At 42.9% G+C, this 24,088-nt stretch overlaps 1 protein-coding gene across 3 annotated transcripts in view; it reads right to left on the reverse strand.

Annotated features, from left to right (window-relative positions):
• The window catches only part of DOP1B (DOP1 leucine zipper like protein B), a 687,459-nt gene extending 666,967 nt beyond the window's left edge, over window positions 1–20,492 (reverse strand). Inside the window, exon 1 of one of the 3 annotated variants that reach the window (XM_085621292.1) lies at window positions 20,344–20,492. The gene's annotated coding sequence lies outside the window, so the exon portion shown is untranslated. The remainder of the gene's footprint in view (window positions 1–20,343) is intronic. The other 2 variants (XM_085621294.1, XM_085621293.1) reach the window with 2 other exon arrangements.
• Window positions 20,493–24,088: the final 3,596 nt, after the last annotated feature.

Below are 24,088 nucleotides of genomic sequence, written 5' to 3' on the forward strand. Positions count from 1 at the left end.
TTCACCTTCCTCCTATCTACGCACAAGGTTCATCCCATACGTCATCCTCATACAAAACAATGGCTAACACAAGCACAAGGGACAAAGGGACTCTATACTCTTTCTGTAAGAAAATACAGCACCTCTTATTATCAGTAGTTAGAGGGAATCGAGACTTCCAGGCCGACACACTGACCAGAGGCGCTGAGGCTCCTGCATGCAGTCGCTCCAGCTGACAGTGGTCTAACCATCCCTTGCGATGTGTCCAACTCCAGACCAGGACGAGGTCCCACACTCACATTATTCAGGTAATGGGGTTTGACTAAATCCTAGCGGGATTCTTGGCTCTTTCACACCTACTCACATGTTAGGTACACTTAGGTACATCTAGACAGGCATCGTAGGAGTATGCACTTTATTTTATAAATGCATTTTATATTCATGTATATGTTCAATATGTTCATGACTATTGCAAAATGGTATAACTGTACTATTCCTTTTCATTCACTGTACTGTTGACCATATAGATCTGCTACTGTTTAACAGTTATCGCAGCACATATATTTTACACTAAAAGAACAACTGTGCAATAAATTCTTATTGTAAACACGCTCAACTGTTTCTTCTGTGTAACTCTCTGAGACCAAGCGAGCAAGCACGGGTGACTAGCGAAAAGTAGTACATTGTTTCCACGAGTCTGAGGAATCAGGGTTGTTGTGTTCTGAAGTTGCCAAAAACTAATCTCAAAAAGGAGATTCTAGAAGCACTGTGAGCTAGTTAACGCAAACACGGCTAACATACGCGGTGGGGGTGCTCCGAGTCAGTCTGCCACCAATCCCACAGTGTATGTTATCCAAAAGTGCAGGTCCTGTAGGGGCACAGGGAGGGACTCGGGAAATGATGTCCTGAAAACATTCATAGCATCCCTGGGGCTGGTAGACCTGAGGTGAGAACACAAACCCCTTGCTAAGCCATACACCTTTTTCTCGGCATCACATGGAGGGTACTCAAGGCTAGATTATATTTTAGCATATTCTGGTACGGCTAACAAATTCAGGGAGACACTACATAGGATAAGAGGTATATCGGACCACTCCCCAGTCGAGGTACGAATGATAGTAACACTTAAAATCAATCATCTGCCGCCGCGCATAGAAAATAAATAGGGCAATAAGATATCTTAAACCGGCAAAGAGTCCTGGCTCTGATGGTCTACCCGCAGATTTCTATAAGTGTTTTGCACCAATACTAGTAGATAAATTGCTGGCAGTATATAATGAAGCACTAAAGAAGGGTTTTCTTCCAAATGCCATGCGTGAAGCCCTAGTCGCTATGATCCCAAAAAAGGATAAGGATGCAGATTTGCCGGGTTCGTATAGACCCATATCCCTGTTTAATAGAGATGTAAAGATACAGAGAGGCATAATGGCTGATCGCCTTCTCCCTTTCATGCGACATCTGATCCACACTGATCAGGCAGGGTTTATCCCTGGAAGAAATACTTCTTAATAATTTACGGTGCTTGGAGCATGTGTGGCATGCCCCTAGCTTGGCAGATTCCGATAATGCGGTTGTTTATCTCTAGACATTGAACAAGCATTTGACTCTGTGGAATGGCCTTACGTATGGGGTTTTTTGGGTCGCATGGGAGTCGATGATCAATATTTTAAATGGGCTCAGCTGCTTTATGTGGCTCCTGTGGCCAGGATACGGGTAGGTAGGACTGTTTCAAGACAGATACATTTGCGCAGATACATAGACTGGGGTGCCCGTTGTCGCCCCTGCTTTTTGCCGTCGCTCTAGAACCACTGGCAATCCATTTAAAAACGGTAATGGATGAATGGGGAATAAAATTGGGGAACACCAAACATCTGATAATCGCTGTATGCGGACGATACGTTGGTCTACCTGCAACAGCCAGAGAGATCCCTTACGATATTGCTACAGGAGTTACGGACCTTTGCGAACGCTCAGGATTGCATAATAATCCCGGCAAGTCCAAGGTGATACCGATGTGCAGGTTGGCCATGCTTCAACCGGAGTTGCGACCTAAGATAGACCTACCGTGGGCTGTAGAGGGGGAGAGATACTTGGGGATACGACTGACCAACTCCGCTGATACCTTTCATGCGGCCAATCTGGGCCGTATTTTGGAAGGTTTGCGGAGCTTGGTTCGCTTCTGGGACGATTTACCACTTTCACTTATGGGACAGATAGCCATAGTTAAAATGATCATACTCCTGCAGTGTCTATACATACTGAAACATTCCTTTTATGTGATACCGAGGTTGTACTTTACTACCTTGGACACCCTAATTGGTACTCTTTTGTGGGGGAAGAAAAGATGACGAGTCAGACTGACGACGCTGCAGAAGACATGGGAGAGGGGTGGACTTGAGGTTCCAAGGTTGGACCTGTACTATATGGCATCTCAACTTCAATATGCAGTACAATGGTTCGATGAAAAGGACAATTGGGAGAAGGATTTACTGGCCGGGACCTATGGGAGGGAATCCCTGGTGGAACTCTTAATGATGGGGTCGTCAATCCCGGATACTCGACCATATGTGATACGACATGTGGCAATACTCTGGGAACAAGCAATAAGACAGGTAGTTCAGCATGCCTCATATGCACCGGATATGTCTCTATGGGCGGTCCCGCCATTTGCTGCAATTACGGACTCCATGTTGGTTAGCCGTTGGAAAGAGGGGGGATGCTTACTAATGGGGGACCTTTATAATGGGGGACACTTCCTGACCCGTGAAGAGGCACAGATCGAGTTTGGAAGGGGACCAGGACAATTCCTACAAGAAAATAAAATGTCGAGTGTTGCACAGGAACTTTGGCATAATTTTACCGATGAGCCACCCATCACTAATGTCCTCCGGACGATGATAGAGATGGTACAGGGCAGATGACTCATTTCCCATTTGTACAGAGCATTAAGAGAGGATCTCCCAAGTGAGACCCTGGGCCGTCAACAGAAATGGAACAAGATCTTAGAGTAACCTTTAACGGAGGTGGAATGGCGGAAGGTCCATAAGGGAGTACACAAAGTGAGCATTAATGCCTGTTTATATACCCTGAACGGAAGGACTGTTGCCCTAGATGCACCATAACTGGGGCAGATTTCCTTCACATGATGTGGCAGTGTCCCACAGTGCGACCCTATTGGGAAAGGGCTTAGAGGACCTAGCTGAGGCCTCGGGGTGGAACATTTCACGGGACGTAAAGACAGTACTGCTTGGACTGCTGCCGCACCAAAAAACTAAAATTTGAGCAGATGCTTTGTACACCTAGGACTAGTGCTAGCAAAGAGACGCATCGTTATTGTCTGGATGAGATCAAGCCATCTGAAATATTCAGACTGGTTACGGGCATATGAGTGAGTGGACAACTGCTGAGCTGGTCCGGATGAGATTTGTGAGAAAGGATGAAAAGGCTGATGATGATAGATTAGCTTGGGCATCTATGATAACGGACCTACAAACAGGTCGGGAACGGCTTAACCAGCACAAAGAAGAGGGGACAGAGCCCAGGAGGATGATACCAACGGACACCCAGACAGGCGAGCCCCGGAACCTAATTAATACAAACATAAGTATGTTAGACCCACTGGTGATTTCAACAAGCAGACTTGTACTGATTAGCGTGAAGAGAAGGAAGGGGGGGAATGTTTATTGTTTAATGTGTTCTTTTGTTATTCAGGCTGAATCAGAATATGGCGATTCAATGCAACTGGGAATGCAGAAGGTCACGTGAATAAGATAATTGATCTTTATGGACAAAAAAACACTATCTGATATAAGTTGGATTAAGACATGTTTTATAGCTGGTCTCATGAAAACAGGCCATGATGTGTTCTGTATATACTTTAAATTGCCAATAAAAACATATTTTAATTTTTTTTAAAAAGAACCAAAGCAGAATGAACTGAATTCTTCAGGGACGCAAACCTCCCAGAACTAACACAGGAAGATGGAGACGACCTAGATGGCGAATTCACTGCAGAAGAAATAGGCAATGCAATAAAGGCTTTACAATCGGGCAAAGGGACCGGTCCCAAAGGTCTACAGGTCAAACTCTATAAGGGGATTGAGACCCTGATAGCCCCTTACATGTTCGACATGCTTAAGAAATCTCTGGACCGAGGAAAACTTCAGAAAGATCAAAGGTTAGCTACCATAGTAGTGATACTCAAACAAGGCAAACCACCGGACGACTGTTCATCCTATAGGCCAATCTCCTTACTTAACGTTGAAGCAAAGGTGTTGGCCAAGCCCCGGTCAACCAGACTCACCAAAGCAATAACCGCCCTAATACACCCCGACCAATCCGGCTTCATGCCACACCGAAGCACCCGACTGCGGTGACTATACGGAGTCCTCCAGGCGTCCAAAAACAAGACGAATCTTAACGCCCTGCTGCTGTCCCTAGACACCCGTATTGCATTTGACAGTATAGAGGGGCAATATCATGTGATAATGTTTCGACTTAGGGCGCATTGCATTTTGTCTTATTCTGCAAGCACTTTATCCATATCCGGAATCGGTTCATTTTACCTATTTTAAGGGGCAAAGGATTCCTACAGGCTAGACCTGCTTTTATGAATTTACAGATGCTGACTAATGTTTGGCAAATTTGTAATATTGCTAGTTTTCTGACAGCAGAGGTCAAATTAAAGAAAAAAAGAGGGATTACTATAAATTAGATCATTTTTACCCATGGAAAATTTAAACTTTTATAATACGACTTCTTTTTTTATATGATCACAATATTTTTTCTTTTTTGGATCCGGTTGTTGTTTGTGCAATTGTAATATTTAATGTGTTTCCTGTAGTATGCTTTTATGGTTTAAATTAACCGAATAAAGTGAATTTGACTGACTGAGTAGCAATATCTCTGTGGTACTAGAACGGTTGGGTTTCGGCCCTAGGTTTTGCACCTGGGTGCAACTGCTTTACACCGGACCACTAGCCAGAGCAAGGGTGAACGGGGTGGTCTCTGGGCTGGTTGAGCTGAACAAGGGTATGAGGCAGGGATGCCCGCTCTCGCCCATGCTCTTCGTGTTAGCATTGGAGCCTCTAGCAGCATGGGTCAGAAGGGATCCACTCGTAATAGGTATACCGATGGGGGATGATTGGGAAGAAAAAGTCCCACTATATGCTGATGACATCATACTATACACCACCAAACCCAGGTCTACTATTCACCGTACTCTCCATATATTTAATTATTTGCGAGTTATTCCGGCTACCAGATTAACTGGGACAAATCTCTTGCCTTTGCATTGGCAGGTGAAGTACCGATAATGCCTCCAGGAGGAAGTGCAATAGAGGTCAGGGATGAATTTAAATACCTGGGCATTGTGATATCACACACAGAAGAGGAATTTCTAGAGGACAACTTATTACCCCAGTTACCTAGACTAAGAAAGGATGTCACTCATTGGAGAACGCTGCCACTCTAATGGGTAGAGCAGCTCTTTTTAAGATGATGGCACTCCCATGCCTTCTCTATGTGGATGTATGACGTTACAACGCATGCTGTTACAACGCATGCTGTTACAACGAAAGTTTTACAACGCGAGTGTATTGACAACGCAGGACATTACAACGCAAGTCTTTACATCGACTTGCACTAGATGGCATAACATTAAAAAAGTGTAATTTACTATTCCAACTCCAGTCCACGTAACAGTAGGGAAGGTGTTGGGATAGTAAACTACACTATTTTTAATGTTAGCACGCCATCTAGTGCAAGTCGATGTAAAGACTTGCGTTGTAATGTCCTGCGTTGTCAATGCACTCGCGTTGTAACAGTTTCGTTGTAATGGTAGTGCGTTGTAAAAGTTGTGTTGTAAAGGTTGTTCCCCTCTCTATGTCCTCCAAAATACCCTGACCACAATCCCTGCAGAGTTTTTCCCTAAGGTCAACTCACAACTGAGACAATTGCTATGGAATGGAGGGAATCCCAGAATCGAGCTACACAAGCTACAGAGAGGGGTCTACGAAGGGGGTCTGGCAGTCCTGGATGCCCGTAAGTACAAATGGGCCACGCAACTTGTCGCCCTGACTGGGTCTTCGCGGGCAGAGAGAAGCCAGCGTACCGAATGGATCAGTATGCTATGGGTCAGAAAGGATATGTAGATGCGCTATATATTAAGAGCCTGACAAACAAACTACCAAAGCACACATCTGCATGATCTGCTAACAGAAGTGCGCAGGCTCCGGTGCTTTCGTGCGTGAACACGACTAGGCATTGGGTACCTGGGGGATGTCTGGAAAGGTCAGAAATTGGAAGATTTACGAACCCTACAAGCAGACTATCAAATGCCAGACTCAGGACAGTTTCAATACCTACAATTGCAGCATGACGTTATAACACACATATCGGCAGGAGAATAAATACACCTCCCTCATCTATAAAAAATCATGAACAACACACCGGAACCACAGGGGGCTTTGAGAATAGCATGTGAGAGGGACATAGGGACTCTAGAAGATGAAGATTGGGAGGATGCTATACAAAGCCCTAGAGAAGTAGCCATAAAATCATGATTCTGCCTCATAACATCGAATCCTGCATAGCTCATATTCAACTAGAACAAGATTATACAAAATGTGTAACTGCGACTCGAACAAATGCATGAGAGGATGGAATGAGGAGGGCACATTCTATCATATGCTCTGGGGCTGCAAGGGATTGCAGAGATAGTGGAGTGAGATCACACGGGCAATGTCGGAGGTGCATTACGGAGAAGACCAAGTGGCTGAGATACACCAGGTTGTGGTGAATGCTAGCAGCTGTGATTGCCAAAAGGAATGTGGCTAGGGCATGGGGGAGAACACACCCTTCTAGGGTAATGGACTGGAAGAAGGACCTGGACTGGTGTGGAGCAACCAAAAAAGTAGTCAATCTCAGCCGGGGATGGCCGGATAAGCGGGGCAAAATATGGAACAGGTGAGTGGAGTACAGTTGGAGTTGAAATGTCACATGGATGTAAATGAAACAAGACATGTGGAAACACGGTGGCGCGTGCACCTGGTTAAATTGAATAGTTAATTAAATAATGTTGAGAGGGAGAAATAAGAACTGCGGGGGTTTGGGAGATGAGAATGCCTTTAAAACTGTACATGTTATGACTGCTGTCATCGACCTGAGATGTGTGCTATGCATCTGCAAGTTTATTAAAAAGATTTTTTTTAAAGGAAGAAGGGGGAAACTTCCCTTATTGCGACGAGTATTACACCGCCCTCTGAACACTCTTGGCAATACGTATGGTTTAAATGCCTCCAACACAAAATCTCACCACTACTCTATCAATGTAAATACTGGGCTATCCTGAAAAAGGTATTGAATACGAAGGACATTACATAAACAAAGCTTAAATCGACTCTTCGTCTAGTTGGAGCTGTGAACATACACAAGCAGATATGAAACACATGCTTTTTCACTGCACTAATGTTAGAAAACTTTGGATTAACATAGAGACAGTATTTGCTGATACATTCCAGGTGAACAGTATCATAAACCCTTGCACCATTATCCTTGGCCCCTGGAATTTTAACTTGCCAACCAAACTAATGATTTATCTTTTATTGACCTGTTCCCGACTATAGGGATCAAAACAATTGTAAGCAAAAACAAACCCGTAAATAACATCTTATCAAACACATGGTGATTCTGGGTTTGCTTTATTAGAAGCTCTGACAATATTCTCACCAACAATAAACCGGTCAAACAACTATGGAACAAACTTGAACTCTACGTGCCGAGTCAATCCTCCATTTCAACACACTCTTTTTGCCACGGACTACATACCCTTTTGATATACAACCTTTAATCCATTATTAGTTTTACTTTCTCTTTTTTGATCAACTACATGTCCTATGCTGTAACTTACAGAACCATGAAGGTAGAAGAGGACATTCTAATAACTCTACTTCAATTAATGTGGCTCTTCATTGTCTTATTATATGCATGTAACTTATAATACATAGAAGAATGTGATCACATCTTATTTTCTCTCCTTTTATATTATATTTCCTAAAACCCAATAAAAATGTTTGAAAACAAAAAAAAGTAATTACAGACTGTTTAAGGAATTGCCTCTTTGTGTATGGTCACCCTCTGGGACTAATGCTGCTGGTTTTTCGACTCCGAGAGTACATTAAGGTCTGCTAACCAGACCTCAGTGCCTGAGCCCTTGCCGTTAAACTGGTATGTTAAACTGCCTTTTACCCAACTGGCTAAGCTAGCTTACCTGGCAGTCCCTAGTAGAGGGTACCCTGGGCATGTAAGTTAGAAGGTGTCCCCCTCCCCAGGGATTGCAGCACGGCTGTGCCACCTTGGGTGTGATCCGAGTAAAGCAAGACTACAGACCATCATTTGCAGGCTGGAAGAGCAGTTTGAACTGCTAGCCCAACTTTGCACGTTAAAGTAATGGCAAAGCCAGACCTCCCCAAGTATATGTGTAAGTCTCCTCTATTACAGTCCTATCAAGTCCTAAGGCAGGGTGCAACACATCTCACAGGCAGAACATGTAATTTTCTATGTTCTGACGGGAAAAACGCAAAACTGTTGTTCTTACTGTAGAAAGGCTTGGTCACTCAACTGGCGAGTACAGAGTTACAAGCTGACCCCTCAGCTGTGTAAACTCTGAAAAGGTGCAAACAAACTAAGTCATCCAAGGTATCAAACAACTTGTTATATTAAGCCCCACTTGATTCCCAGGTCGAAAATAATGTAACAAGTTGCAGTGTGTATCTTTAGAAAAGTTGCCACTTTGTTGCCTTTAGTCCCCTGTGCCAATAGGTTATGTTATGTTAAAGACATTTGAGATGCGCTAAACGTCTCACACCCAGAGGTTTATCATGGTGCTAGGAAACAGAAATGGCAAGTGCAGGAGGCCCATTAGAATATAGAATAACCATGTTTTAGAAGGTTTTTTTTAAATGTAGAGAGATCTTGGCAGATTCGAATTTGCAAAGAAAGCATCTCCCAGTAGAGTGGAGAAAGGTGAGAGAAGAAGCTGCCACAGAATCTAAAGGTGAAATGCGACAAATTTTTTGAAGAGCTTGGTTCGAGGATCTGAGCAAACGCATCAGCTGGTATAGACTGAATTTGGTATGCAAGTATGTGGGAAGTTGTGTGGTTAATGCTTTGTGTGGTGAGCAGCACAGTTTTAAAATACCCCATTTCCTGTAGGGGAGCTTGTGAAGGCCTTTCAAAATGGGGGCAGAGGAAAAGCGGGGGAGGAGGTTGCAGATTAGGTGGGCTGCAGTATTCTGGACAACCTGAAGCTTGGCCAACAATGACTCGTTTGCTGATAATAGCAATGTATTCCCATAGTTCAGGCAGTTAGTGATCAGTGCCTGGACTAGGGTTTTTCTTGATGACGCAGGGAGCCACATGAAAGTTTTCCTAAGTAGTCGCAGAGTGGAAAAACAGGTGCCACATATGGTGCTGATTTGGTCCTTCAGGGAAAGTGCCTGATCTAGCTTGACACCAAGATTTTTTTTACTACCTGCTTAGGGCAAGGGGTGGGCCTAATGCGACAGGCCTCCAGTCTGCTGACCAAGGCTCCTGAGCCTTGCCAAACAACATTATCTCAGTTTTTTCACCATTTAATTGGAGACAGTTGTTAGCCATCCCATCACTGATTTTCCTAATGCAATCCGAAAACCTTGTTTTAGCCATATCAGGGGCTTGCCCAAAAAATAACTAGTTAGATGTCATCAGCATAGGACATAATCTCAAACCCAAAATCTGACAATCTGCATGAGCAGGCCATGTAGACATTGAATAATGTTGGGTTCAGGGAAGAACCCAGCGTGACTCCTCTGTCAACCCGCATAGAGCGGGAACCGAAGGAGTGTAACGTGATGGTTTGGGTACGATTGCTAAGAATATCCCAGACCCAGTGTGGTGCTCTACCCTGTATATCTGCATTGTGCAGTCTGCGGATTAGAATGGAATGTGAGACCATGTTGAACGCTGCAACAGATCTAGCATTACCGGAATACCTGCATCCAAGGAGAGTCTAATGGTATCTGTGACTGCCACTAGAGCGGTTTCCATGCTCTAAAACACAATTCTAAGGGGTCTAGGAACTTGTGTTCTTCCAGATATGCGGACAGTTGTTTGTTTTTGTTTGTTTATGTGGGATTCGAAGTACTTTCATAACAGGGACAATAGAGAGATGGGACGATAATTGGAGAGGATATCAAGTTTGGCATTAGACTTTTTTAGTATAGTAGCAGACTTCCACTCATCTGGAAGTGAAGCCAAATCGAGGGAAAGATTGAAAAGATCAGTAATGTCAGGTGTATTGTTTAAGAACATGTACAAAACAATACAATAAAAATCAATTTCTAAAAACTGCCTCAGAAGAGGTGTCCCGGCGTTAGAGGCATAGGTCAGATGAGAAAAAAGTTAGATTGCAGAGTTGAAGAGAAAGATTTGCAGGTTTTCTCTAAAACTTGCTTCAAAGGGAGCAAGTCTAAGGCTGGTAGGAAGGGCCAGCAGTAAGGAAGGTGAATGATCTTCCTCCTCCTCACCTTGCTTTGCGCACCCGAGGAATTTGAAGCTGCCTTTAGCTACTGGATCTCAGGGAACAGGGTTGGGAGTAGGCTAAAACCCTAAGCTGCAAGGTTCTAAATGCTAAGGTGAGCACCTTAAATTGGGCTCACTTCACCACAGGCAGCCAGTGAAGGTGTCGCAGATGGGGTGTTATAGGTTGAGAGACAGGAATTTTCGGGATCAATATAGGCGCCGCATTTTGTACGATTTGCAGGTGACACAGCAAGTAAGCAGACAAACCCAAATAAAGACTATTTGCATAGTCTAATTTGGATGTCACTAACACTTGTCCTTCGGGACAGGGTGAATCATTCTTCTTAAAGACTTAAGGGTGGCAAAGCAGATGGCTGTGACTCTTTTTTTAAGGAGCAAAAGAAAGGTCGGAGTCAAAAATGACCCCAAAATTCCTAGCAGTTAGTGCAGTGAATTTGAGAAACAATCCTTCCAAGAAAGATGGAACAGTCCTGGGTGGGGTTGTTGTAAAGAAATTTCCACATATCACGGTTTACTGCACCAAAGCTACAAAAGACAACAATCAGTTGAACACCATCAAAGTTCACAGGACTGCCAGCTGATACTATAAAGCTTAGTAAAAAAATATGGAAACATTCAATCTATTTTATTTTTCGTTGAATCAGGAAAAATAAAGGACTATCTTTATAATATTACTGTTAAAATATATGTTGCTTTAAAACACTTGATGAATAGTTATAGTTAAAATATGTTATTGCACCCTCTGGTAATGTGAGAGTAATTTTTGCATTAATATAATAGTGATTAATTCAGGTTTACTTTAGTTAGCATAACTAGGCCACACTAGGCCGCATATCAAAAGAGTGCATGTTTATTTCGCGGAAACAAGGTTTTGTTTTGCTTTCAGAAAATCATTTCATTTCAGCTGAAAACCATGGTCTTAATTTGCATGTGACAAAATAAATTTTTTGTATCTTCCCTGAGAAAGGATGCACACTATGACCACCCAAAGCAAGATTTTCCGTAGTTACCACCCAAGTATACCAAGTGCCATTACCGGCCGTAATGCTGGGAAGACGTTCATCAATATATGCCTCCCCTTGACTTATGAAGTAACATTCAAATATTAACATGCCCTGTGGCACAAAGGACATAAGCACAGCAGTATGTCTCCCCAGCTCAGCTTGAATTATCATTCACCAGTTTCTGAAAATGCTCATTTTTCTATCGAATACCACTTTCCACTTTTCCAGAAGAACATCAATTTTTTTAAACTAAAACTGCCTTTAAAATATCAGTTTTCAGTTTTTAAGAAATGCTCAGTCCCAAAACATCAGCTTGTCATTTTCATCATGTATTCCCATGTATAAATGCCTCATATGGACAGACTACTTTGAATTCCCAGGTATTACAGTCATATGCCATGGATGCTCACCATAGCACGGATAACTGTATATGCCAGTAATGCCCACCATTATACTAGGGTCACAGTTGTGCCAAGGCTGGAAACCATAAGGATAAAGAATCAGACCATATATCAGTCATGACCATTAATATGCCAGGAATAGGTACATATAGGCCAGTCGTGCTCTCAGTATGTCTATGATGGCTGCCAGTATACCACAACTAGACCAAAAAAATACTAAAATATTCAAGGATGACCATTAGTATGCCATTGGCACTAATATGCCAGGAATGGACACAATTATGCCAGAGATAACACTCTTATGATGGGGGATAGAACATATATTTGGCGGTTCTTGGCACCAGGCATAGTTTCAGGAAGCAATAGTGTTTATTATGGACACACACATATATGTTGATGAATGTCTTTATTTTCTCTGGTCTGGATCATATCCTGTTCTCCTCAGCTGATCATGCATCCAACTGACACATTTTCACTCTGACACCTGCAGTCCCGCACTTTGGTGGGTCTGCACTGATTACGGCTCAGGTTACTGCTGCCATACTTTTTTGATGGTACACTGTTCACACACATGTTGCGACTGCTAAACGAAGGACTACAACATGGTCAATCTACTTGTGGCTTAATTATATTGATAATAAAAAAAGGGAGAGTGACCCCACTAACCAAGAGACAGGGTACCACTGGTAAGTATAAAGGAAAAGATTCTCTTGGCCCTATATATTTAAAAATAATTACAATTGGGTATGCGTGAATAATTATTATTAAATGTATAGGGCCAAGAGAATCTTTTCCTTTATACTTAATTATATTGAGACTGGACATAGACTGTCATGTACCAGGCCCTATAAGCCGACACAGTGTGTGTTTGAGTGTTAGTATGAGTTACTGTCATAGGTTTGGTTGGCTGTCACTCTAAGGGTCTTGAGATGATCAGTGCTGCCTTCTTTAATAGGCACCTAGTCTCTGAATTTGATACTGGACTTGACTTGTCCTCAGAAAGCTACTTGGAAGGTACTGGCGAGCTACCAGAAGCTCCCGAGCTACTTGTTGGAGACCCCTTTTTCTAATGTTACAAAACTGCAAGGCCACTCAGCTGAGCCTCTGCTGACATGTCAATGTTATGTATGTGCAAAAGCAGTTCATTGTTTTTTCTCGGGTTTTGTATTAATAAAAAGTAGGATTTCTTCTGTGCAACAAATTATGTGCACCGTTAGCCAATGGAAATAATGTACAAGTAGGAGTTGTTTTTATGTTAAGAGCTGATTGGTTCACTGTGTAAGTAGCATTTCAGTGCTGCTTTTACGTAATGATATGCTATGAAAAGTGTGTTCTTTCTTTATCCAGAAAATTATAAAAACTTTAGCATTTTGGGAAAGAGTCAGATTCTTTTTCATTCTGTTCCATTCATGTACTGCTTGTGGGTGCTTAGAGAGGGCTAGATGCATGTGATCAATTCTTAGCCAGTTGAGGTGCTCCACTTTATTCAGATGTGTCTCCTGTAGGAACACCAAACTGGCCAATCGTTGTCTCAAATATGAGAAGAAACAATGTCTCTTGTGAAAACTCCTGGAACTCCGTACATTTGTTAATTTCAAATCGTTTTTTTGAAAGTTTTAGAAAAAAAAAAAAAAGAAGATAAGTGATACAAAAAGCAAGAGACAGTGAACATAAGGAATACAAAAGCCGAACAGAAAGTAACTAAAGTAGTTTGTAAGAGATGCAGACAGGTATTGTCGACGGCCTTAGTAGTTCTGTAGTAATATGCTATCAAAATGTATGTTAAGCATTCCTGATACAATAAAGACAGTGATAAAGACAGTGCTATATTGGATAGCATTAATTTCAACATAGTAGTTTGCCTTTAGGATGGGAGGGTCTCAGTTCCCTCTGCTTAATGAAAAGTCTGCTATACAACAATAAAAAAAATAGTTAATTAATGTAAAATAACACCAATGGCTCACTGTATAGTTTCATGGGTGAATTGAGAGAGACATCTGTGGTAACTATTCGAGGTGAGAATGTTGTATTGGGTGGTGAATGTCCTTGAAGAGGTCGATTCTTGAGGGGCATCACGGAGGCTTATAAATGAAGGAGGAAGAGTTCATAGCATTCCACATTTTTCTATGGTTTGAACGCTGTGTGGAGAGTTGTAGGACAGTGTTATCAGCACCTCTCTGGAAAATGTGTCATTCCTGCCACATTTTAAAGTTGACTTGTTTGAAGTTCTTCCAATTGCCCAAGATTATTTTGCATGCTAAGATGAGCATTAAGTCAAGTAAGTCTTGTTCATTGTCATACCGTATTTGTGGGCCTAAGAATCCTAGCAAGATATATGACAATTCTCTGTTTGGTTTGATGTGTAGAGTGTGTGTTATGTATTCATAAATCTTATCCCAGAATGGTTGTAAGATCAGACAATAAAATAAAATATGTGGGAGGTACCTGTGTGGGATTCACAGTACCAGCATAAGGGCGATTGAATGAGGTTAAGTCTGTGTAGTTCAGCTGGAGTCTAGTAGGCTCTATTTATGATCATGTACTTTGTTTGAGAGAGTATGGGAGAGACTTTGTTCCTAAAGGGAGTCATGTGTATATGTTTCCAGTTAAACTCAATAGATGTGGAGTAGGGGTCTGCTTACCATCTGTTGTCGTTGACTGTAAGGTTCCTACATGGTTTGGATAGAACTAGTTTATATATGTTGGAAACTGCATGGCCGGTTTTGAGGAGTTGTGACAGTTTGATAGGTAGTGAGGGGTCTACTAGACTTATAGGGTGTTTAGACATTTGGACCTTAAGTTTCAAGAATTTGTATTAGTACATGTTGGTTAGGTCCTTCTCAGTTTGTAGCACGGAGAATGGCTTAGGCAAGAAGTCTTGGATCAAGTTAATACCTTTCTGAGACCAATCTTGCCAAAAGATTAGGTTGATGTCTATTCTTAATTTGGGGTTATACCAAATTGCAGTCATATTGGAGTTGCGAAGTTTGATAGGAGAGTGTTTCTCTAAGTTTAAAAGCGCCTGTTTTGTGTTCTAGATAACATATTTGGTATCTTGTAGGAAGGACATATGCATTGTCATGAGAGCGAGAAGGGGGATATTTTTAACTAGGTTTGTTTCAACTTCCAACAATATGGGACGGTAATGTGGATTCTCAATAAACCATGCTGCTCCTTGTTTGCACAGGAAGGCAGTTTGGTAATGCCTAAAGTTGGGGAGACCCATACCTCCTCCCTTTTTGTCTGTTTGGGTTTTACCAGCAATATTCTAGATTTTTTCCCTTGCCACATAAAATTGGTGAAGGCCTTATCGGTCTTCCTCAGGAAGTCTTCGGATAGAGTCATCGGGAGCATCCTGAGGGAATTAACTAGAGGCTTTATCATCATTTTAATTGTTTCTATCCTTCCCCACCATGATAAAAATGTTGGTGACCATCCGTTCATTAGGACTGATATTTTCTTAAAGGTGGATTTTTTGTTCTCGTGTAGTGTAGTTATGAGGTCATTGGTAAATAACAGACCTAGATATTTAATTGGTCCTAGTTGCCATGCCAAACCCGGGTCTCCCAGGATTCCCTTACTGCCCAGGGGGTTTAGAAGCTTAACTTCTGTTTTATCTTTACTAAGCGTGTAGCCTGAGATTATAGAGAACTCCAGTATTGTATTCACAAGGGCCGGAATGGCAGTTTCAGCCTCTCTCGTAATGATCAGAACATCATCCGCATAAGAGGCCACTTTGAAGACAGTGTTGCTAAACTCTGAACCCTGAATTTCTATGTTTTCCCTCAAATGTTGGAGGAACTGATCTATAGCTAGTAGGAAAAGTGAAGGGGAGAGAGCGCATCCTTGTCTGGTTACTTGTCTTAATGAGAGAGAGGGAGAGATTGCTCCACACACCCTTAATTTGGCTCTAGGCTCATGATCATTTGTATCAGTTGATTACCCACGTTGAATTTTTCTAGTATCACACGCAGGAAAGCCCAGTCAACTTTGTCAGCACTTTTTCTGCCTCTACGGTAAAAGCGACTGTGGAGGGAGTCGATTTGTTTAGCTTTTTCAGTTGGTTGGCAAAACATTCTGGTGTTATGGCTAGAAAGCCTATGTCTGAGGAAACCAACTCCGTACATTTCAAATCAGTATTCGAGTGTGCCCACTTCCTGGGTTATTTTCCTAACCATCTGTATCACCGATGAGATTCTGGACGGTTCTCCCTTAATTCAAGTCTTGATTTCGCTATCTGTGAACGCCCCACTTGCCAATCAGGCCAGAATCAATATACAATAAACCCAAGCACAATTAACCAAGTTAGTGTAATTTCTATAAGACATCCCCATGATCCCAGAGTGAAGATTACCCAAAATCATTCCCTGCAAAACATACTCTGTAGAAGCAGTACCCTGCAGGTTATTCACCCACCTAATTTGTCCTTGTGTAGCAGAAACAAATGAAATACATGAAAATCCAATTAACCACAACCAGCAACACCTTTATGTGGGAAAAGGAACAAGGAAACCCTAGGCAGGCCACAGCATCGGGATCAGAGATGGGACACTCAGCACAATTCTGGTTCAGGGAAGACTTGGCTTGGCAGTTTGGGCTGGACTGTTCCCATGAGGCACAAGGTCAAGACTGATTTGCATACAGTTGGGTCTGAACTGAGGTGGCGAAGTGAGCTGAAGGATGATGATGGATTCAACCCAGATCTGTAACTGAAGGGGAGTGTCTGAATAGTTTCAGCGCTCCGTCCATCTCCTTGTGTTTACCCAGCACAATCCAGCATGTGGACTGTTATCAGGGAACCAACTGTTAAAATTACAATTTATCCTTTGCCATTCTGACTTACCAAAATACATCAACTATGATTGATTGGTTGATTTAACTATAACCATAGGGAAACAGAGCCTAAAGATTCCAATCTCCATTTGTTTTTCAGCCTCAACGGGAAAACTCATTCATAATGCAACCACATCCTATCCTTCGCAACAGGTAAATGTGTCATCCAATTCTGAATCTAGTTCTTATCTTAAAACTATTAAGCGTATTTTTTTTTAAAGTGAGAATGTTGACTAGATGATGTAAACATTCAATTTGACAGACTGGAGAAGGACCTTTGTCTGCAGCAGGCATCAACTGTCTTAAATAAATAAATATAATTCAAACATGGTGGAAGGAATGACTCAGTGTTTGTCATGATTTACTTTGTTCCACTACTACTCGTATAAAAACATATTCACATAAGAGACAGGCTTTCCGAAAAACAGTTATTGCAACGCACAGTTCTTTCAGACTGTAAATGAACCACAAATATGTTTCATCACTTGTTTAATGTCCCAAGTCATGAATCTCAAAGCCTCCCCTAGCAAGATACCTACATAATATACCTGAAATACACTACACTGTTGGACAGAGTTGTTTTTAACAGAAACAGCTGCTTTTTAGAGGTGCTTCCAATGGCACTGTAGTGTGAAGCCGGCATTTAACCCGAAACTGATAAATGAAAAACACCTTCTTACTTAGTGAGTATATGTCAGCTTCGTTTCTGCTGAATGAGCATATGTTTTAAACATTATGTTTCTCTGGAACATAAAAAGGATAGCGTTTCTAAAATGATGTTCCTATGCTTCCGAATAAAATAAAATTGTTGTTGACTGTGCGTCAAAACGTTAAGATAGCTACAAAACATACCACAGAAAGTCATACTTAATATGCTTTTAAGTGCATAATATACTGTATTTTTACTTTCTTCAACTAATAATTTATTCAATACCCTTGAACATCAATATCATACACCCACAGAAGTGCTTATTTTGAGTCGGCAATGGCTCATTTTTGGACACCGGGACTTCTTTTCCATCATCAGACTCAGGTCAGAACAAAAGAAAGAAAGGCAGAAAGGGGGGGGGGGGAGAATGAGGATGACGGCAAAACAGCGACAAAGACAGAAAGCAGGAATGAAAATGAACCTGCAAACGTGAGATAGAGGGGAAGGGAGTGCATGGTGGTGAATGAAAAAAGGCATGAGGACAAATTACGACTAAACAGTCTTCGAGTTCTGCAATCACGACATTCGTAAGCACCAGTGGTGGGCTTCTTAGAAAACTTTGGGCCCTGGCACTTCTTTCACAATTTAACTGCTGGCCAAAAGTCTAGCCTAACGAATAAGGCACTGTTAGTAACCTAACCAAGCATATCAGCACACAATAGCGGCAATACGTCAGAACAAACAGATTTAGAGTCTGGGATAGAAAGGTAACCTTAGACTCTAGAGCCTGTTGGAAAACTTGGACAAATGTTTATCCATCCTGCTCCATCACCCCAACCTGCCATTTTGATGGAATTTATATATTGTCCTCAAAAGGAGGTGGATAACATAATAGATTCTGAAAACGTTCTGACTCAGCCAATGAGCCTGCCCGGCAGGCCTTTTGAAAAAGTGGCAGTGACACTGATTGAAACCCCAACAGTAATATTATACTGTTTCCATGAAACAAGGAATAATCATCCCAATGGAAGGTGGTACCAATACCTGTTCTCTCCCACTTAACAATCCATACTTAAACTCAAAGAGTTTGAATAACTATGCCCCATGTCCACATGGCCTGGCAAAGCCTTAACCATTAGAAAAGAGAGAGCTGGTGCAACAGCTGAGTTTGTGGAGAAGAACTGCTGTTGTGGTGTAGCACTACATTGTCTCAAATAAGCAAGACTGACAAACAGTAGCTTTACCCACCTTTACCTCCACTGCTTATGTTCTTAAATGTGAGGATCCTCGAGGCTCAATATTATCCTTCTGCTTTTCAACATCAATCAGCTTTTGGATACTTTCTTGCATGTCCTGAGAGGCTGATTCTATGAGTATGCAAATTACATTTAGTTCATGTTCAACCTTGCAATCCAGGGGAAGGTGACCGGGGCACAAGTCAATCCTCCTCCTTACAACTTAATTAAATGTAAAATGATGGATGCCTGGAAACTTCTCAATGCTTGACAAAATGAAGTATTGTCAACATCTACCATCTCCGCATCGTCATTTTTATTTAGATGGCTGAATATTGTGGGAATGCTTCACTAGGTCTATTTATATGGGTGACAGACCATTTTCTACAGCAATCACCAAGCCAGGGAATACATTCTCTCTGCCAAACCTACTGTGCAACAGGAATTCACTCAAGTCCTGGTAATATTCCCAATAACCATGCTCTATCGTCATGCAGTGTTGATTTTAATTGCCCCGTGGCAGTGGAATGAGAATATGCTAGAAGTGCGCTTAACAAAAAATAAATAAACATAGGTTGTTGGTCTGCATAGTGGCAATATCATTTGCAGAATGTGCAACACAGTAGTGCCAATAACACAACATCAGAACTGGTGGTTAATTGTTGTTTCGCTCGTTCCAGAGGGGTAGCAGCTTGGAATTGTAAGGTTATCGGCAGGAAACCCTTTCATATCTTTGGAGTAGGTCCTTAGTTATCGGAAACCAATGAAAAGGATAGTTTCTTGAAACTGTAAGACAACTGCACGTGAAATAATGTTTTGCAACGTAAAACCTTGCGAAATGCATTGTTCTAAACAGGGTAACATTTTCAACTGGATGCTTGTTTAAAGGGTATGGCATAACAATGTGTATGGTAAGGCATTGCACTAGCAAGTCATTTCATTAAGTAAAGCCTGTGTAGAAAATGTATTTTTACGGCTAAATCACTGCATACTGTACAGACCTGCTTTGGGTAAGAAATTCCATTTAGAATCTCACTGCATGACATAAGGGTTTTTAATCAATTCTTCATTTTTACATAAGGTATATAACAGCACAGAGTAATTGAGTATAATACTTGATGTTATATAGTGCTTCACAGCACACTGCTGTCACTTGCAAAGTTGTAAATAGCAGGTGTGTTACTATAACCAGATTTATTTGTACTCAGTTTCAGACTCTCCAATACGAAAGACCGAGTTGGTCTGGCCGCAATTCAAACTCATGACTTGTAGATCACTGCATATTTCAGTATACAGTCTTTAGATAATCTGAGATCGGTGTAAATCGTTTCAGATTGTCAGAGCACGCAGAGGTACAATGTGTTCGTGGACATTGTCTGCAATCTCTGTGTTATAGTCTTGGCTTCAATTCCTGACAGCATTCATTTTTAAGTGATCTAGAAACACTGTGTCTGTGACGATAAGGAGTGTAGTGGTCACCTTAAACCAGTACTGCTATAAGGCGGTGGTATGTGCAAAGAATATATGTGGCCAATCGCTGCAGATGCTTCACAAGAGAACTGATTTCACAACATACCAAATCATTCGGAGCACACAGTAAAAAATTCAGGAGACTAAATATAAATGAAAACTCTCCCCAAGTTCCCTACAGAGCGCCTTACCTACTGTATTTCGAAGATATCCTCCAGCATCCGACTGCCTCTCCAGCGCTCCTGTCACCGACTAACTCTCACCAACGCAGATATGCGAAGGCAAGGGGAGGTAATGGGAAAGCTGGTGTTTACCCTGATTGACAAGCCAGGGGGCGGTCTAGGAATGTGTTTGAGGCGGTCCTTGTAGTGAATGAAAGCGATCGGTGAAAAAAACAATACCCGCCCAAAACAAGATGTCCCGCCCACCCCGATCCCAAAGAGCCCGCCCGGCTCCTGAATCAGAGACCGCCCAACTGCTCCGGAAGAGCAAGGACCTTCCTACTGCTGCACCGGAAAGCCTCACACATGTGTTGATGCAATCTATGGACCAGCCGCTCGAGATCCGGCACTGTGCCAGTTACGCGGACCGGTGCCAGAGGACGATGCCTCTTGGCCCCTGCCCCCTGGTGTTATAAGATGGGAGAGTATCGGCGAGTGCGCCTCACTGCACGCCGAGAGGGCGGAAAAGTCAGGGTCTGGCAGCGACCTGTAAGCTAAGCTCCAGGAGCATACTACTTGCCATTACTCAGGCGGGTCTCCCGATTATTAAAGCAAACAAGCATTGGCATAGCCAACGGGTCTCGCCTTTGGGACCTTATAAGTGTTAAAGCCATGCAACAGTTGATGTTGTTGCACCAAGGCTATTGTACTGCATAACTAAATACTTATAAGGTTCCAAAGGCGAGACCTATTGGCTATGCCAATGCTTGTTAGCTTCTGTGTTTTTAAACCGCGCCCTTAAATACATTGGCTACGTCCCTTTGAGAGACTCCCGTTATTTCACCCCACTTTAAGCCTTGGAGACAGGTGTGGAGCGTGAGAGAGGCAAATGGCAAAAAGAGCAGAAGGGTAGAAGCACACGAGGAGACGTTGTAAGGGAGGGGGGGGAGAGAGATCTGGTCCGTCGGCTAGACTGCCGACTTTGGTGCTGGAAACCAGGGTTCGCGCCTCGATCGTGTCCACATCCTGTGATTCTGGGCAAATCACTTAATCTCCCTGTGCCTGAATGTGTAATGTAAATACGGTGCTCATGTAAAGCGCTCCAATACCTTCGGGTCGAGTTTGCACTATATAAATGTGCAACAAAAAAAACCAAGCATTTTCAATGCAATAGGTCTCGCATTATTAAAGTTTGAGCTGTTGGCATTGCTAATAATAATGCAACACCAATAGCAGCTCAAAGATTCAGTAATGTGAGACCTATTGCATTGCAATTGGTTTTTTTTTTTGGTTTTTTTATATAGCACAAACTTGAATGAAAGGTGTGTATTTATTTTGTATTGCACAACCAAGAGAGAAAAGAACATTTCACCAAAAAGGATTGGTGGGAAAGGGGCCTTAAATTTAAAGGACAGTGAGGCGATTCCAGGCAGAGATCCTGCTGCACTTCGGGGAATTACCTTTCTGTAAATCACATGAAGACCAGGCTGCTTTTGGCCTTTGGGGAGCCAAAAACTAGTAGTAGTCAGCCAGTGCAATTTTTGTAATTTTACATTTTATATAGTGTCACTCTACCTGTGAAAATTTCTTTACATTTAATCTTAAGGGAATAAAATAAGGGAAGGGAGAATTAATTAAACGATCGTCAAGTACATCATTTGAGTTCAACATCTTCTTCCAAAAAGGTAGGAATGGATAATGAGACGTGTGTGGTTGTGTGTGTGGTTTTGTGTATGGTTGTGTGTGTAATTGTGTGTGGTTGTGTGTGTGGGTGGCTGTGTGTGGGTGGTTGTGTGTGTGGTTGTGTGTGTGGTTCTGGTTGTGTGTGTTGGGTGTGTGAGTGTGGTTGGGTGGTTGTGTGTGTGGTTGTGTTTGTGGTTGTGTGTGTGTGGTTGTGTGTGTGGTGTGTGTGTGTGGTTGTATGTGGTTGTGTGTGTGTGTGGTTGTGTGTGTGGTTGTGTGTTTGTGGTTGATTGTGTGGTTGTGTGTGTGTGTGTGGTTGTGTGTGTGTGGTTGTGGTGGTTATGTGTGTGGTTGTGTGTGGTTGTGTGGTTGGGTGTGGTTGTGTGATTACACATCACATAATTACACTGTATTCAATACAACATAAATACACTCCACATACCACTCAGTACTACATAATTGCACGTCACATAATTACTCTCTACTTAATGCAAGATAAATACACTCCACACAATACCACTCTGTGCCACATAATAACACCACACATAATTACACTGTACTCAATGCAACATAAATACACACCTTTCACTCAAGTTCGTGCTATATAAAAAAAAACAAGCAACAAAAACAATTGCAATGCAATAGGTCTCACATTACTGAATCTTTGAGCTGCTATTGGTGTTGCATTATTATTAGCAATGCCAACAGCTCAAACTTTAATAATGCGACACCTATTGCATTGGCGTACATAAGGATAACGTTCAGAGCTCAGTGGAATTAGGAGCGTCTCTCCGGCTTGGGGAATCCGGGAGGGCGAGGGGCTACGAAAGCTGCAGCACTTCCTACACCCGCGCCCCTCACACCACCAGGGCTCCCGTAACTCGATTCAAGATGCAGACCCTCTGAGGGGGCACCTGTAGGAAACTTAGCGTCTCCAAAGTACAGCGGGTGGGCGTGACGTCTGGTGATGGCGTACACTGACAGCGATGTTCGACAGGCGATGCCAGTTATCTACACTGACACAACCAGATAGCAATAGAACCAATACAAACCGAGGGAAACTGGGCAAAAGTAGGCGAGATTTGTAAACCCAAGTGAAGTGCCCTGGTGCACGTGCATTAACCCATCCGTCCTCGTCTGCACCCGTTGCAGAGAAGGAGGAGCGACAAGATTGCTCCAGGGGCGGATTTGGACACTTTGTGAAGTCTCAGATTACTTTCACGCCTTACACCAGGAAAGTGATTCATGGACCCGACACTGGGCGCTCTGTGCTGTAGCGTAATGGCAGTATAAAGTACAGTGTAACGTAGGGTAGTGGGTTATGTAACCTTAAGGGTTACCCCATCCTCACTACTCCTGTACTTATCCCTGGCTCCAAGCCCAGCTTGCCTAGAGTTCACTTCCGCACAGAGTGCACTCGGATGCCGGGTGCTTTTGACGTATGCTGCCCCTGGTTCCAACTACCCCCCTGCCCCCGGCGGCTCCATCCAAAGAGGGTTCGGGGTGCGTGAGGTGCCCTGCGGCTCTCCTCCGGTCAGTGCCCCACGGCTGGCACGGGCGCCCTGCCGCTTCCTCGGAGGACGTGGAGCGGAAACATGCATCTGCCACCACAGAGCGGTGGGCGCTTGGAAGAGAGGTGGAGAGACTCGGAGAGCCGAGCAGACGTGCGCAGGCCTGGGAGTTCCACCCTTTAGGAGAGCGGTGCTCACTGGGTGCTCGCCAGACCTCCAGTCACCAGAGTCTAGCCGTTCACCCTTTGGCCATTAGACACGCCTGTGGAGACCCCTGTTTCACCCAAGGCCACCCCCCCCTTGTTAGTGGTTTAGCACTTGACAATTCATTTTGCGCTCCACAATGTTTGTTTGTTTCCATAGCTTTTTTAGCGAAAATGTAAGCAATAAATGTTAACGTTTTATTAGTTAAAAAAAACAAGCGGCACTGAGCGATCGCTTTCGCGATCGCTATTGTAAAAAAACACACGCCCGCGAGTGGTACGCGCGCGCCACTGCGAGGCATATGTTTTCAATTATCGCGCCCGTGTCTGGGCACGATAATTGAAAACATATGGGCTTTGGTGCGCGTAACAGACACC

Source organism: Triturus cristatus, chromosome 8 (assembly GCF_964204655.1).
Source record: "Triturus cristatus chromosome 8, aTriCri1.1, whole genome shotgun sequence".
In the NCBI taxonomy this organism is placed as follows: Eukaryota; Metazoa; Chordata; class Amphibia; order Caudata; family Salamandridae; genus Triturus; species Triturus cristatus.